The following is a 15,425-nucleotide window of genomic DNA, read 5'->3' on the forward strand; positions in this document are numbered from 1 at the left end:
CCAGCACCACCGCCGCGTCGACCGGCCTCACGATGTTGCTCCTCTTTCGAAAACCGTCTCCAAGTTGCGTCCATATCCTACACACACACGCATACACACACACACACATACACACACTCATGCCTGCGCACAGAAACAAACACACACTCCTGCACACACACACATACACATACACAGACACAAACACAAATGCCTACATACACACACACGCGCGTACACAAACAGCACTGCATACACAACACGCACACACATGCATACATACACACATACACACGCACCCACATACATGCGCCTACACAAACACACACGCGCATTCATACACACACAGGCTCGTGTTGCGAAAAACATAATTTCAATTCAAGATGCCAAAAATTCAAATTGATATTTTTTTAATTTAATTTATTTATTTATTTTTTAATTTTATGATTTAGTGAACATACTTTCAAAAAAAAATCAGTACTGATTGATTTTATCTACATTAAAAAAGCAACATATGCGTGCTTGCATGCGAGTGTGTGTGTCTGTTGAGTGCTGTAAATCAGAACACGACACTCAGTTTGATGAAACTTTTCTGTCATGTGCACTAGAATTGATCCATATGAACTTCGACTTTTTTTTTCCAAAGCTCTTTTTAAGTATTATTTCAGATTAGATTTTAAAGCGTTTTGATACTTGCCCAAAAATTACTGTTGTGTGACCACTCCTCTGCTCTGGGCCTCCGCCAGCAGCACTGTGAACTGACGTCTGTTCCTCCTGGGCATTGGCGTCCATGTCACACACAAACACACACACGATGTCACCGCCCTACACTGTAAAAACGATTTAGAAACGTTCCTGGAAAATAATGGGCAGCTGATGTGCCCAATTTCTTCCAGTAACATATCTTGGAAAAACCAGGAACGTTTTCCGCTAAAAGTCAGTAACCTTTCTGAAATTAACCTTGAAACTTTATGAAAAAATGCGAAATCTCCCCTGTTAAAGCCAGTCATGTCTTTAGAACCTTCTAGAAAAATTAAGTAGGTTTAGTGTGATTGATTAGAACCTTCCTGATTTACCAAGAAGGCTCCATAAAAATCAGAGCGACCACGGCCAAAGCTATGCAAGGACGAACCAACCATATATCTTGGCTGATATTCCTGCTTCGCAAAGCTGTAGCTATCCACTGACTTTTTCGCTCTCATCAGCAGCTTAGTCAACCTGGATAGGCCGTAGGCAACCTTAGGCCCATACACTTAATAAACACGCTCATTCACTCTTTAAACTGGTTGCTAAAAATATTATCCACAACAGTGACAAGTCTGCACGCGTGCAACTTGTAGCGATTCAGGAAACTTTTTTGTGAAGATACTTGTTTTTACGGGGAAATAGGTGAAAACGTGTGAAATCCCGAGACGTTCCACGGAAATAACCAGTAACGTTTCGGAATTTTTTTACAGTGTAGGATGAAGGACATGATCGAGGCCTGTGCAGTCTGCATTGCTCTTGGGGGATGGAGTCTTGATTTGACACTCTTTAACTTTGTATGACATAATATTTCCATCGAAATGTAGGGGGGTCTTGGGGTACTGATTCGCTTTACGGGGAGAAGGGGGGCTCTGTACCATTGGAGACTGTGCCATCTCTCTTGTGGGATGAACACCTTTAATTTAATGCTTTTAGTTTTAGTTTCAAATAATATTTCCACTTGAAATGCTTAATTCCGAAATAATACCCAAAACAGGAATTTTTAGGTGCCCCCCATTCCGAAACCCGACGCACAATGGTGTGGGACTTTTACCTGTTCTTATGAGGCGGATAATGAACAATTTGCAACAGGTTTATTTTTTTTTTTTGGGGGGGGGGGGGTATCCGACTCCAATTTTTACTTTGCTAAAGTAGCACGCACGGTGGGGAGAGGTTGGCCAATGGTAGAAACCGGTTGGGAATGGTGGATTGGCAAAGAACGATGAGCCAACGATGGCTCTACAGTTTCTGGGCATCAATGGGCCAACCCTGAATGTTTTCGATGGGCCATTGTTGGGAAATTGTTAGGCACTGTAGAAGATCGTTGGCCCTTCTTTGGCAAATGGTTGGTTGGGTAACGGTTGTCAAAGCTGACATTGCTTACTGTTCTCCAACCATAAGCTCCACTGTTGACCAACCATCTCTCAACTGATTATGCTACTAGGGATAGATTCAGTAGATGCGGCACGACATGTTTAGACTTGGTTACTATAGTTGGGGAAAATCTAACCTGACAGCGTAGTAATGCTGTGGCTAGGAACTGCGTAACCTTCACAATGGTGCCAGGTTAATTCTGCTCTATTTTAGAGGGCTTTTGTATGTCTGTATAAGAACGAGGCTTTGGATTTTATTTTGATAACTAGAAAATTGCCCGTCAAGGTATGACGGGTGAAAATTGCTTCTACATTTGAACGAAGCCATTGCCTGCTTGGTGATATTTTGGTACTTGAAATTGTAACCCTAACTAAAGTGGATTAAACCTTAACTCCAGTAGGTAGCGTTCATTGTTGAACATTTTTTCGTTTCTTCATTCCCCTGAAATGTCAGTTTTACCAGTAAAACAGTTAAGAGACCAGATCGAGTTCAGCCTTGTCACAATAAAGCCTTTCCCTGCATGTTAAACATTGCCAAAACATATTATCAAATGATCATGTCATGGCCCGAGTTTCATTGTTGTTACTCGATCACCGGCTGTTATATCTAAGAGGATTATGCATTATTCCGTCTACCATTTTTGTCAAAACCAAAACCTTGCCAAACGCGCGGTAGGCCGCCAACGGTGGAGTCACCGAACTTGCTCTTGTCATCTTTAAAACTGTTCATATGACGATTTTTGGCGAGATTTTAGAATTTTAAATTTCACTTTGCGTTGGTTTCTATTTTTACAAAAGAGCTCGATGGGATGATAACGTAAATACCATTTTTTTAAACGTTTTGCCCATTAAGTTTTACTATCGTTTGGCGATTAGTAAGCACATTTATCACTTCCATCGAAGCGATATGAATTTTTCTTTTTCTCGTTTTCAGAACTTGTAGTTCTATTGCGTGCACATGGGTACTTTTCCGTTAAAGGTACGTTACTCGGTTTGGTGACTTGCTTACTCTTCACTTTGGCGACAAGAGAAAAAAGCGTTTTGCAATATCTACAAGTATATGGCAACCCTAGGATTTAGAAATTGATGTTATTGAATATCGCCAAATACAAACTTTTTAGTTTGCAGTAGTGTTAATAAATCAGAATCGTCAAAAATAAAAAATGAGCCAAGAGACGTACATTTAACGGATAAGTACCTGAATGTGCAGAGTCAAATAAAAATATTTTGCCAACTTGGCTGCATTAATTAACCTTTTCCTTCGTTTTTCTTCTACATCTGTCACTCTCCCAATTCAGGCTGCTCTGCCGCCCATAGAGCGGAATAACTTCAAGAAATGAAATAGTTTATGCATGCTTCCGAAAGCGCGCGTGCTTCTATAAGCTTCTGGTCCATTTAAATAATAATCGTGCCCATCGCGTTCCATTTGGCACGCGGGATGCTCTTATCGAATGCTAGCCGTTTAGAGACTTCACATGAACGACCACCCCAGAGAGCGTGAAATTCGAACGGCTTTTGAGTGAACGAACGAATGGATATCTCTTAACCTGCGTACGCAGTAATTTCGAGTGCAAAGCGAGTTGTTGAAAGCAATTTGCTCCAAAATGAAGGAATGCATTGCATTTTAGCGTAGGCTGGAAAGGATCGGTTATGATTTTGTGAATGATATGCCCTTTTCTACGGTTACGATTTTAAATAACGAGATGCTTAAAGATGAAGGAGAATGGGGTTGTTTTCTTAAGTCAAAAGTACTACTCAGGAGTGCAAGTGGACTCAAGTAAAATTTTCTGAAGACAGTGTGAAATTTTCGAAAACTATGAGAAAGCTCACCCCCTACCCCCTCCTTCGATAAAAACTCTTCAATATATGCATGCAAAAATCATTGAAATCATAGAAAATAAAACCAATTTTTAAGTTTTTTTGAAAAAAGATTCAGTTTTAGAATGTGTTGTCAGCCCAAAATTTTCAGAATTTTCCAAAATTTTTGAACAAAAATACCCCTGAGTACTACTTTTAGTCGCTAAAGTTGGTAGATTAAGCAAAAAAAAAAAAACAACATGGACCCAGAAAATACTTTTATTTTCCCAGTATTTAATTTTAAATCATTTTTTGAAAATATCTGAGTTTTAAACCAAAATATTTCATCGTGTGACGTCACAAGTGATGAAAGCCATCTTGAATCGGAACGCCTGGTTGTCTTTTCTGGCAAGATATCGTCTTTTAATTACTTTTTCACCGCGAGCTGTTTAATAGCGGAACGAGAATTGTTAGAAAATATTCATTTAGCGAAGTTTGGCAGTGTCTTGAAACTTTATTCTGGTAGCTCTAGCGATTTGCTTACTTGTGATTTCAGCAGCAAAAATAAAAAAAACGGATGAAAGTCATTTAAAGCTATTTTTTAAGAGAGAAAATAAGTCAAAACAATAAAAAAAAATAATTTGAATTTTGACATCTTGAATTCAAATTATGTTTTTCGCATTCACGAGTGTGTGTATGTAGGCGTGTGTGTTTGTGTGTGGTGGTATGTGTTTGTGTGTATGGGGTTATGTGTATGTGTGTGTAGGCATGTGTGTTTGTGTCTGTGTGCTGGCATAAGTGTGTATGAATGTGTGTGGGGGGGGTATGTGTATGTGTGTGCAGGCATATGTGTTTGTGTCTGTGTGCAGGCATGAATGTGTGAGTAGTTGTGTGTATGTGTGTGTAGGTGTATGTGTGTGTATGTGTTTGTATGTGTGTATGTGTTTGTGTTTGTATGTGTGTATGTGTTTATGTTTGTATGTGTATATGTGTTTGTGTATGTGTGTATGTGTTTGTGTATGTGTGTAGGTGTTTGTAGGTGTATGTGTGTGTATGTGTATGTATGCGCGTGTGTGTAGGACATGGATGCAACCTGGAGACGGCTTTCGCTAGAAGAGCAGCATCGTGAGGAGCCCGTCGACGGTGATGGTGCGGAGGGTGGCGGTGGGAAAAACCAAAGGAACGTCAAAAACAGTCAAGTGAGAACAATAAGCAATCGGGATTGCTCAATAAAGAAATAAAAAGTGACTTACCCCATGTTTTTGACCGTGTTCTTTCAGAAAAAAATATTTTGAAAAATGAGGAAAAAAAAAGAAGCCAATTATTACAATAAATACTGATCCCCTTCCTAACATTATCCCTAAATATTTTTTGTGATATAGTTCTTTAATGAGAGGTAAAGTTTTATTTATGTTTATTTTTTCATTGATTATTACACTATTATTTTGCAAAGAAAAGGGTGGGAGAGGAGCACTCGGTCGTTCGCAAAATTTTTTCCCAAGTGCTAAGCGGTCCCCGAGGCGAAAGTTGATTGTTTCATCTTTTGCAAAAAAAAAGGGGGGGGGGACCTCAACGGTGTGTAAAAAAATCATACGTTTTTAACTGTCAGCAAATGCAAGGTTCCTTTTTTTTTTCTCATTTGCAAAAAATGAAAAATAAATAAATAAAAAATACCGATTTGCAAATTTTTTTGCAAAAATTACTTGCTAGTATGCGGCTCAAAAGAAAAAGCTGGGAAACGCTGCTCTAAAGAGCTCTGTAGAAAAAAAAATGGTTGAACATGAAATTAATCCATTTTCACATAAATGCTGAAACGATCTCTTCAAAATCTGATTGCAATTATTTTTTCTATTCTATTTCATTATTTAAATTAGTATTCGTACACTAATGTAAAAATATATTACAGGATATACACTGCATTACATATAATATATGACATTGCGCAATAGATTTAAAATACTGAAAAGTAAAATACAAAAATAAAAATGACTTGGTGCAGTTCATTAACTATCTTGCGCCATTAAACCACCATAGAACCAAGAACTAACATTTAAGATGCAACCAAAAGTAAAAACATCTCCATATAGCGAACGAGAAGTGATTTTTTTTTTTTCATTCCTGTAGCTCAAATGTCGCGTACAGTATTAATATGAAAGATAGGTATACCCCAAACTTTTCTAGGTCGGGCAAAAATAACAAAGTAATTGCATCTATGCTGATGATAAGTTAACCATAAAAAGTCCTGATATGACTATTAGCACAAGTGCCCTTTAAGTAGAGATGAAAATATCTATATCATACCAACAAAAAAAAAAAAAAAAAAATATTTTCTTACTTCTTACTCTTTCACTCGACCTTTTGATTACCTATTTCCTTCATGTGGATTTATGGGAAAGATATATATACGCATTTTGTGAACAAATGGGTGAACTTTACACACTAAACTTACTTTTTATTTCAAAGATATTCTTTAATTTAATATCGAACCATTTACAGGCTCACTCCTTTTTACTTCCTTTTACAAAAACATTAAAATGTTTGACTTAAAATTATATATTTGAATGACAAAAACATTTCCCTTCAAAGGAATGATTAAAGAATAAATAAATGAAACAATAAATAACGACATTAATAATTTCGTTCACTCATTCGTTGATGAGCAAATGAATGAATCTATAAACCAATAAATGAACAAGAAAATACGTGGATAAATGAATACATTCGAGAAGGAACAAATGAAATAGTTAATGAAAGGGGAAAACTAGTGAAACAAACTATTTCTTTTCGCGACTCATGGTACTTGACAATGAATTAATAAATGAATGAATCAGCAAATAAATAAATAAATGAATAAAGTAATTAATCTGTTCATTCATTCATTAATGAGTAAATGAATTACTCATATTAATTAATTCAATACATATTAATTAATTCAATAAATCAACAAAACAAAATAAGTAAGAACGTGGATAATTGAATACAATAGAGAAGGAAAGTAATTGAATACATTAATGAGTAAATGAATTACTCATATTAAATAATTCAGTACATATTAATCAATTCAATAAATCCACAAAAAAAATTAAGTACGTGGATAATTGAATACATTAGAGAAGGAAAGTTATTGAATACATTAATGAGCAAATGAATTACTCATATTAAATAATTCAGTACATATTAATTAATTCAATAAATCCACAAAAAATAATTAAGTACGTGGATAAATGAATACATTAGAGAAGGAAAAAATAAAGTAATTAATGAAAAGGAAAAATTAGTGAAACAAACTATTTCTTTTCGCGACTCATGGTAGCGAAAGAATAAATAAATGAATGGATCAGCAAATAAATAAATTAATGAAACAATTAATAAATAAATTATTTAATTTTTTCATTCATTCACTAATGAGTAAATGAATTATTCAATAACTCAGCAAAAAAAAAATAAGTAAGTACGTGGATAAATGAATACATTAATGCAGAGGCTCTCAAACTGGGTGGCGTGGCACCCTGGAGTGCCGTAGAAAAGGCGAGGGGTGCTGCGAAGTGTTCATGACATCAATATACAAGAAATTGGGGCGCACCAAATAAGGTTATGCAGACCAGAAAGACCATCGGGCGCCCCATTTTTACTTTCTTTTATAAAAAAGGAAGTATTCTGTTCGCGAAAAAATTTTCACTCAAACATCGGCCTTAATTTCCATTTTGCTCGCCCCCCGAATGAATATTGATTTTTTTTTGACCCGTTCACACGTGGATACATGCCTAAGAACGTACAGACACCTAAATAATCCATTTTGACGATCCCCGAGCTAATTACAACGAATTTTCTCGTGACATCCGTATGTACGTATGTATGTGCGTATGTGCGTGTGTGTGTAGGTGTGTATGTATCTCGCATAACTCAGGAACGGTATGTCCTAGAAAGTTGAAATTTGGTACATAGACTCCAAATGGGGTCTAGTTGTGCACCTAGTTTGGTTACATTCGAATGTTCCAAAGGGGGTCTTTTACACCTTTTTGGGGTGAAATCATTGTTAATTTCAATGTAAACTCAAGCGGTGCTACAATTTGACAAACATTTGCCAATATATCGCCAAGCTTTCAGTCGCCAAGTTTTGTCGCCAACTTGGCGACGAATTTGGCGGGTTCTTTGAGCAATCACGATTGCTTATTGCTTTGATTTGACTGTTTTTGGCGTGCTATCATTTTATTTTCCCACCGCCACCCTCCGCACCGTCACCGTCGACCGGCTCCTCACGATGTTGCTCCTCTAGCGAAAGCCGTCTCCAAGTTGCATCCATGTCCTATACACACGCGCATACATACACAACTATACACACACCCACACATACACACACACACAAACACATACAGACACCTACACATACACACACACAAACACAGACACACACATACACACACACAAACACATACAGACACCTACACATACACACACACAAACACAGACACATACATACACACAACTACCCACACATTCATGCCTACACACAGACACAAACACATATGCCTACACACATGCACATACCCCCCCCCACACACACATTCATACACACAACTACCCACACACTTATGCCAGCACACAGACACAAACACACATGCCTACACACACGTACACACACGCCTACATACACACACTCGTGATTGCGAAAAACATAATTTGAATTCAAGATGTCAAAATTCAAATTTTTTTTTTTTTTTTTATCTGGTTTTAATTTGGTCATATTTAGTGAGTTAACCATTGAATCACATTAAAACTACCAATATTGGGAAAATTTATCTGTGTAAAACGTTGTCTTTGCTTCGGTTTGCAACAAACTTGGAATGAAAGTATTTGAAGTGTGTTTTGGCTCACTCCGTCGCACTATTATCTTGAAATTGGAGTAAAAGGAAGTCATGTGATGCGCACATCAGCTCGTTTGATGTAGTAAAACAAAAGTTCGCTAGATTGTGACTTCATTGTCATCAGAAAACATAATTATTGATAAAGCGTTGAAAGAAGAGTGTTGTCAAAACTACATGATCTAATTTTCAGTGTTTTGTTTCTTCATAATTCGCTGTAGTTTAATGGTAATAAAAAAGTTGTCAATTGTTCTTGAAGCCCAATTCATTAAGTTGACGGAATGAAAAAGAAAAATATTGTTGTGTACCATCATTTTTTCCCGTGACACTGTCCACAGGAGTTGACACCGGAGTATCGGATGTAGGAAATGATCCAGTGCTGCATATATATGCATGAACTTTGCTCAAAAAAAATGCATATCAGTTGCCCCGAATATGATGATTAATCTTTTTTTTTCTCATGGAAGTTAACATGAAATGTTTGGTAATATTTTTGAGGTTATCAAATGTGGTTAAATGGGTTTTTATATTCATTTTAAGAAATTTTAAAATTCTTTTTAATTTTATAGTATTTTTAGCGGGTTTTTTTTCTTATACTCTGCGTGAAGAAATCCCTTTTCCTACTCCTCAGGGTTGACCTTATTATGTATCTATTAGCCTACTTTCCCAGTAAAAATCAGAGAAAGAAGAAAAAAGCATGAAAGAAGGCTTAATACATCTTTAAAATATCCCGAAAAACAAAAAAAAGTCAAAAATAAATAAAATAGTTAGATAAATATTGAAAAATTAAAAATTGGAAAGAAGGGTATTGAGATGGGGAAAAATGTCTGTCGGTCTGTCTGTCTGTCGGTCTGTCTGTCCCCCTCCCTAATAACTTTTGAATGAATAGTCCGATTCGAACAAATTTTTTTTTTGTTAGAAAGATCTTGGCGAGGACATCTCAGTCCTATAATTCATTTTTTGATTTGAGCAATTTTTCGTTCAATTTTGAACAGTTCAAAAAATTTAACATTAGCGCCTACGGGGAAATTCAAATCAAAAATAAACCTTGAACTTTGAAACGAAGTGACTCCAAACAAACTTCGTAGGGAAAAACTTTTGATGAAAAACATGTATCGAAAATATCTTTTTGATTTGAACAAGTTTTCGTTCAATTTTGAACAGTTCAAATCTCTTAACATTAGCGCCTAAGGGGAAACTGAAAGTAAATATAGATTCCGAACTTAAAGGCGGATTTACTTCAAACAAACTTTGTTGGAAATAGCTCTTGACGACCTACTCCCAACTCCGACTCCGAGAATTTAGGGGCACCTGACTCCGACTCTGATCCCTGTGTCCGACAATCAATCGGACTCCGACTCCCCGACTTCGACTCTGACTTCGTTGCTTTGGCAAACATTTATACACGGAGGACAAATGACTGACACCGATTCTTGGATTTTCGATTCCGACTCTTTTATCCCAAAATGAGATTGACTCCGACTCCGACTCCGCTGCTGTGGTTTTAACTGTAAAATAATTATAGTTGATATGACTTGTTTTTATTTTCACGCTAAAGTTTTAATTTAGGTATTCAGTTTTCGGCGAATAAACTCGAAGTCATTTATGTTAAAGATATGCGCAGACGATTTTTTTTTTTTTTTGACAATGAAAATTATTTCTTTAAGTTGACATTTTATTGTTTTTATTTACTTTGGTAAGTGCATTAATTCGTTTAAAAAATTATTTTTGGCAACAGGGGAAAAAGAAACGATTTTTTTTATATGATGTATTTATTTTAATGCACTTATTATTATTATTTTTTCGTTTTGAAAGCTGTTAAAGATTTTTTTTTAATGGAAAGAAGTGTATTAGCTGCTTTGTTTAAAAGGTGCTGCTATTTTATTTGTTCGTTTTTTTTAAAAGAAAAGTAAGGAATATTTTATTCTTAGAAAACAACTTAAAATATTAAAAAATATATGTTTGAAAAAAATTGCGATTTTAGCTATTTTTGAGAATATTGATCAGGTACTAGAAAGTAGTATATGGGTATACGGGAAAGTAGGCTCGTCTAGTTCTAGACAGAACTTCTTGTGTTCCTAATGAAATCAAGTCGCCTTTCTTAGTCAAAATTGCTTAGGTTTTTTTTCTCTCTCTCATTTTCTATAAGTCATTTGATGAATATGCAAAAGCTGGAACCAATTTAATCATAAATATAAGAGATATTAGGTTATGAACCTTAGAAAGACTTTATTGAGCCAACTGAACTTACATAATAGAAATGGACTGGGGTGCTGTGAGAACATTCTAATTCTTCAAAGGGAGCCACGCAAGGGCGCCCATATGCAAAATTTGAAGGGGGGGGGGGCTCAAAAATTTTCCACATGGTTTAGAAGAATATTTTCCCCATGGAAACCAATTTCAGTACAGATTAGAGATATTAAAATTTGACATTTTTAATAACTTGTTCATTAATGACTGGAAAAGAGAATTTTTGTACATTTTTGCGATGAAAAAGCACTAAAAGCAAGGGAGTTCTCCGTTCTAAGGGGGCGGCTTCAGACCCCCTTGCCTCCCTACATGGGCGTCCATGGTACCACGAGTCGAAAAGGTTTGAGAATCCTTGCATTAGTGAATGAACAAATGAAATCTCTACATAGTATAAAATGAAGTCTCTAAAAAGCGTCTGTGTGTTTGAACTCACTAAACTCGAGAGCTACCCGGCCGATTTCGCTGAAATTTTCACAGTTTGTTCCTTTAAGTCCTGAGAAAGTTTGCAGACCTGTTCGAAAAAAAAAATCGATGAATAGTTCTTTTTTATTCCAATTTAGGCCCAATTTTCACGTGAATTCTCGAATATGTGGGTGAAAAATTGCTTGCACTTAATATTGAATATCGTTAGAAAGGGTAAAATTTTCCGCGTTCTACGCAATTTGTTCTAATGCTCTAACTTTATTACAGCGGGAGTTATTTGCGTTTTTAACTCGAATTTTTTTAGGCTTAGCTGAAATTTAGGCACTACTTTCTTCAATAAATCTCTCAATAAAAAGTGAAGGAATGATCCCACAGTTTTCATATTGACACAATTCGAAAGAGCGACATTTTTTACTCTAGAAGCATTTCGACCTATGGTCGAAAAGCTACGTTTGTATCTCCAAAGGAAAAAAAGTTACAAGCTTTTTTCATCAATTTCCAAAAATCGCATTTCCATTCAAATTGTTGTCCATTTTCTTTCGCATTTTAATTCCTTAAACTTATTTTATTTTGTGTTTCCATAGTTACGCTTTTTGAATTCATCTTTCTCGATTTAATGTCTTAAAAGTATTTTAATATCTGTCGTTATTGTTTGGAAGGAAACTTTTGCATGATGTTTTTTTTAAATTTATTTAAGCCTGAGTGTTAAATATACGGCACTTGACACAATCTTTATTTTCAAGGTGGACCGGGCAAAGCCGGGCAATGCAGCTAGTAATCAATAAGTGAGAAAATTAGGGAAATAAACTATTTCACTTTGCTACTGATGGGAATTAACAAATGGAACGAAGCATTTAAAATCGCAACAATCCCAGCATTAAGTTGAAAACAAACTCTACATTAAGCATTAGTAAAACTCAATTAATTCTTGAAATGTTAAACAAGGATAGTGTCATTTAATATTAACAATTTTTACTTCCTTTTACGAAAAAGGAAGTATTGTATTCGCGAAAAAATTTTCAATCAAAAATCGGCTTTAATTTCCATTTTTCTCACCCCCAAATGATTTTTTTTTTCGATCCGTTCACACGTGGATATATGCCTAGGAACGTACAGACACCCGAAATATCTATTTCGACGACCCCCGAGTGAATTACAACGAATTTTCTCGTGACGTTCGTATGTACGTATGTATGTGCGTATGTGTGTGTGTATCTCGCATAACTCAAAAACGGTATGTCCTAGAAATTTGAAATTAGGTACGTAGACTCCTAGGGGTGTCTAGTTGTGCACCTTCCCTTTTGGTTGCATTCAGATCTTCCTAAGGGGGTCTTTTGTCCCTTTTTGGGGGAAAATCATTGTTAATTTCGATGTAAACTCAAGCTGTGTTATAATTTGTCGGAAACTTGGCGATATATCACCAGTCTTTTGGTCGTCAAGTTTTGTCGCCAACTTGGCGACAAATTTGGCGGGGTTTTTTTTTTCTTTTTTAAATTTGTTTCAATTTGGCCACTGTTGGTGATATTTACAGAGTCAACAATTGAATCCTCCTAAAATTGCCAATAATGGGGAAATTACATTAAATTGGAGTAAAAGGAAGTCATGCGATGCACAAATCAGCTGGTTTTTAAAATGACAGAAAATAATAAAATTTGAGCATCTAATTTTAAAAATGAGTTGTATTGTCATTTAATTCGATATTTAGCGGTAATCATTATTTTTTTACTGGAATCCACTACATTTCTAATGCTATATTGAAAATATTGTCACATAGTTATAATACTACCAGCTTTGAAAATTGTTAAATCATTTAATTTTGTAAATATTTAAAAATACAGAGTACATATTAAAAGTTTTGAAACATTTTTGCTTTACGTGTAATTTAATTAAGTATAAAACTGTGATGGGCAATAACGCGACTTGACTAAATTAAATCTTATTTGCAATGATTACATATGATTTTTTTTAAACATAACTTGGCTATTTTCCAACTTCTTTTACAACCAAGTATTCATTTTTATTTAAATTACAAAATAAATGTGTTCTTTTCGAAAGAGAAATGCTCTTTTCCATAAAATTAAGTTATTTACAGCCATTAATCTTACCGCATGTCGAGGAAGTTAAACAACTGCCTCAGGCGGTATAGTAAATGGGTTATGTTTGCAGTTGAAAGTCATCAAAAACTTTAACTATTTCGATTTTTTCATTTGTTCAATTCAGAATTGAGTATAAATATTTATCCTTATCTTTCTTGGGCCTTGCTCTTTATATGCATTGAAGTATCATATGTGTAAGAGAGGGGATGAAACAATTTTTCTGTATTTTTTTAAAAATAATTTAACAAAACTGAAAATAATAATAAATGATTATTTTCAAAATAATCAACCATCAAAAATAACTTCCAAGCACGGTATGCGATTATCAGGTTTGATAGTGATTTTATTTTGACCATGTTCATTTTCTAGTTGTATAAAATTTTTATTAAGTAAATTTCTAAAGTGTCCAAATGCAGTGCAACAAAATAAGGCCCGTATACCCGCCCCTCAATACAATAGAAGAAAATAGGTAGGGTTAGACCGGGGCATGTTTACGCAGATTTTTTTCAATGAATATTCTAATTTTTATGTTTTAACTTAGGAAATTTTAGACATGGCGGTTTTATGAAGCAGTTAATGGAGTCAAAATTGGTATATTCAGTTGTTGCTCAGCTTGTGTTTTTGACCGTTAAAAAAAAAATATTTTTGAGTCCAAATCGGTTGTGTAAACATGCCCCGGATACGGGGCTAGTTTATGCATACTTATTTTGATACCTAACGTGGTGCTGTAAGTGTTTTGAACATAATGCATTACCATGGTTAAAATGAAGCAAATTTATTGCAGACTAAATAGTGTATAAAGTTGGAGCTGAAGGGGCATGAAGGCAGCACTATATGAATGTGAGCTATAAGATACGAATGTGCAACTTAATTGAAAATTAAATGGCAATTTTCAAAACTAAATAGCCGGAAAATACTAAAAATGCTTGAGGCAGTTTGGAGCGAAAAAAGTGTCAGGGGCACGTTTAAGTGAGATACAGTAAGAACGATCGTAAAGGTGCACAGACGTCCAAAGCGTAAACTTGCCCCGTCTCCAAGTTTGGATTTATTTTTAACGTGTAAAAAAATTAATAACATTTCAGTTCATACAAATACAATTCTTAGAAAAAGATAAAATTCTGTTAATTTTTATACATTTTTTTTCTTAAGAAAGTATTATTTATTCACAATAAGCTTCAAAACGTTCAGCACAAAATTTACTCAACTTGGTAGAAAACAGATATTCTTTCTGCATGCTAGACAGAAGCTCGTCTAACGTTCAAAAACTTGTGAGAATATTTGCTAAAAAGTAACATCAATCTGTTATGAATGTTGGCTCTCCAGTTATAATTCGTTTTGAAAAAGGGCACTGCGTAAACGTGCCGCAGTCTACCCTATACTTTAATTTTCTGAAAGAAAAATGAAATTTACATGCACTTTTACTTTCTTGTACAAAGTAAAACAAGTATTATAATCAGGAAATAAATTTCTCACAAAGTACGGCCATTTTGCCATTTTAATTTTTACTTCCTTTTACAAAAAAAGGAAGTATTGTATTCGCGAAAAAAATTTCACTCAAAACTCAACCATAATTTCCATTTTTCTCACCCCCGAATGAATGTTGAGTTTTTTTTTTTTTCGACCCGACCACACGTGGATATATGCCTAGGAACCTACACACACCCAAAATATCCATTTTGACGACTCCCGAGTTAATTACAGCGAATTTTCTCGTGACGTCTGTATGTACGTATGTATGTGTGTATGTGTGTATGTATCTCGCATAACTCAAAAACGGAATGTCCTAGAAAATTGAAATTCAGTACGTAGACTCCTAGTGGGGCCTAGTTGTGCAACTTCTCTTTTGGTTGCATTCGGAAGTTTCTAAGGGGGTCTTTTGCCTCTTTTCGGGGGGGAAATGA

This window comes from Uloborus diversus, chromosome 6 (assembly GCF_026930045.1).
Source record: "Uloborus diversus isolate 005 chromosome 6, Udiv.v.3.1, whole genome shotgun sequence".
In the NCBI taxonomy this organism is placed as follows: domain Eukaryota; kingdom Metazoa; phylum Arthropoda; class Arachnida; order Araneae; family Uloboridae; genus Uloborus; species Uloborus diversus.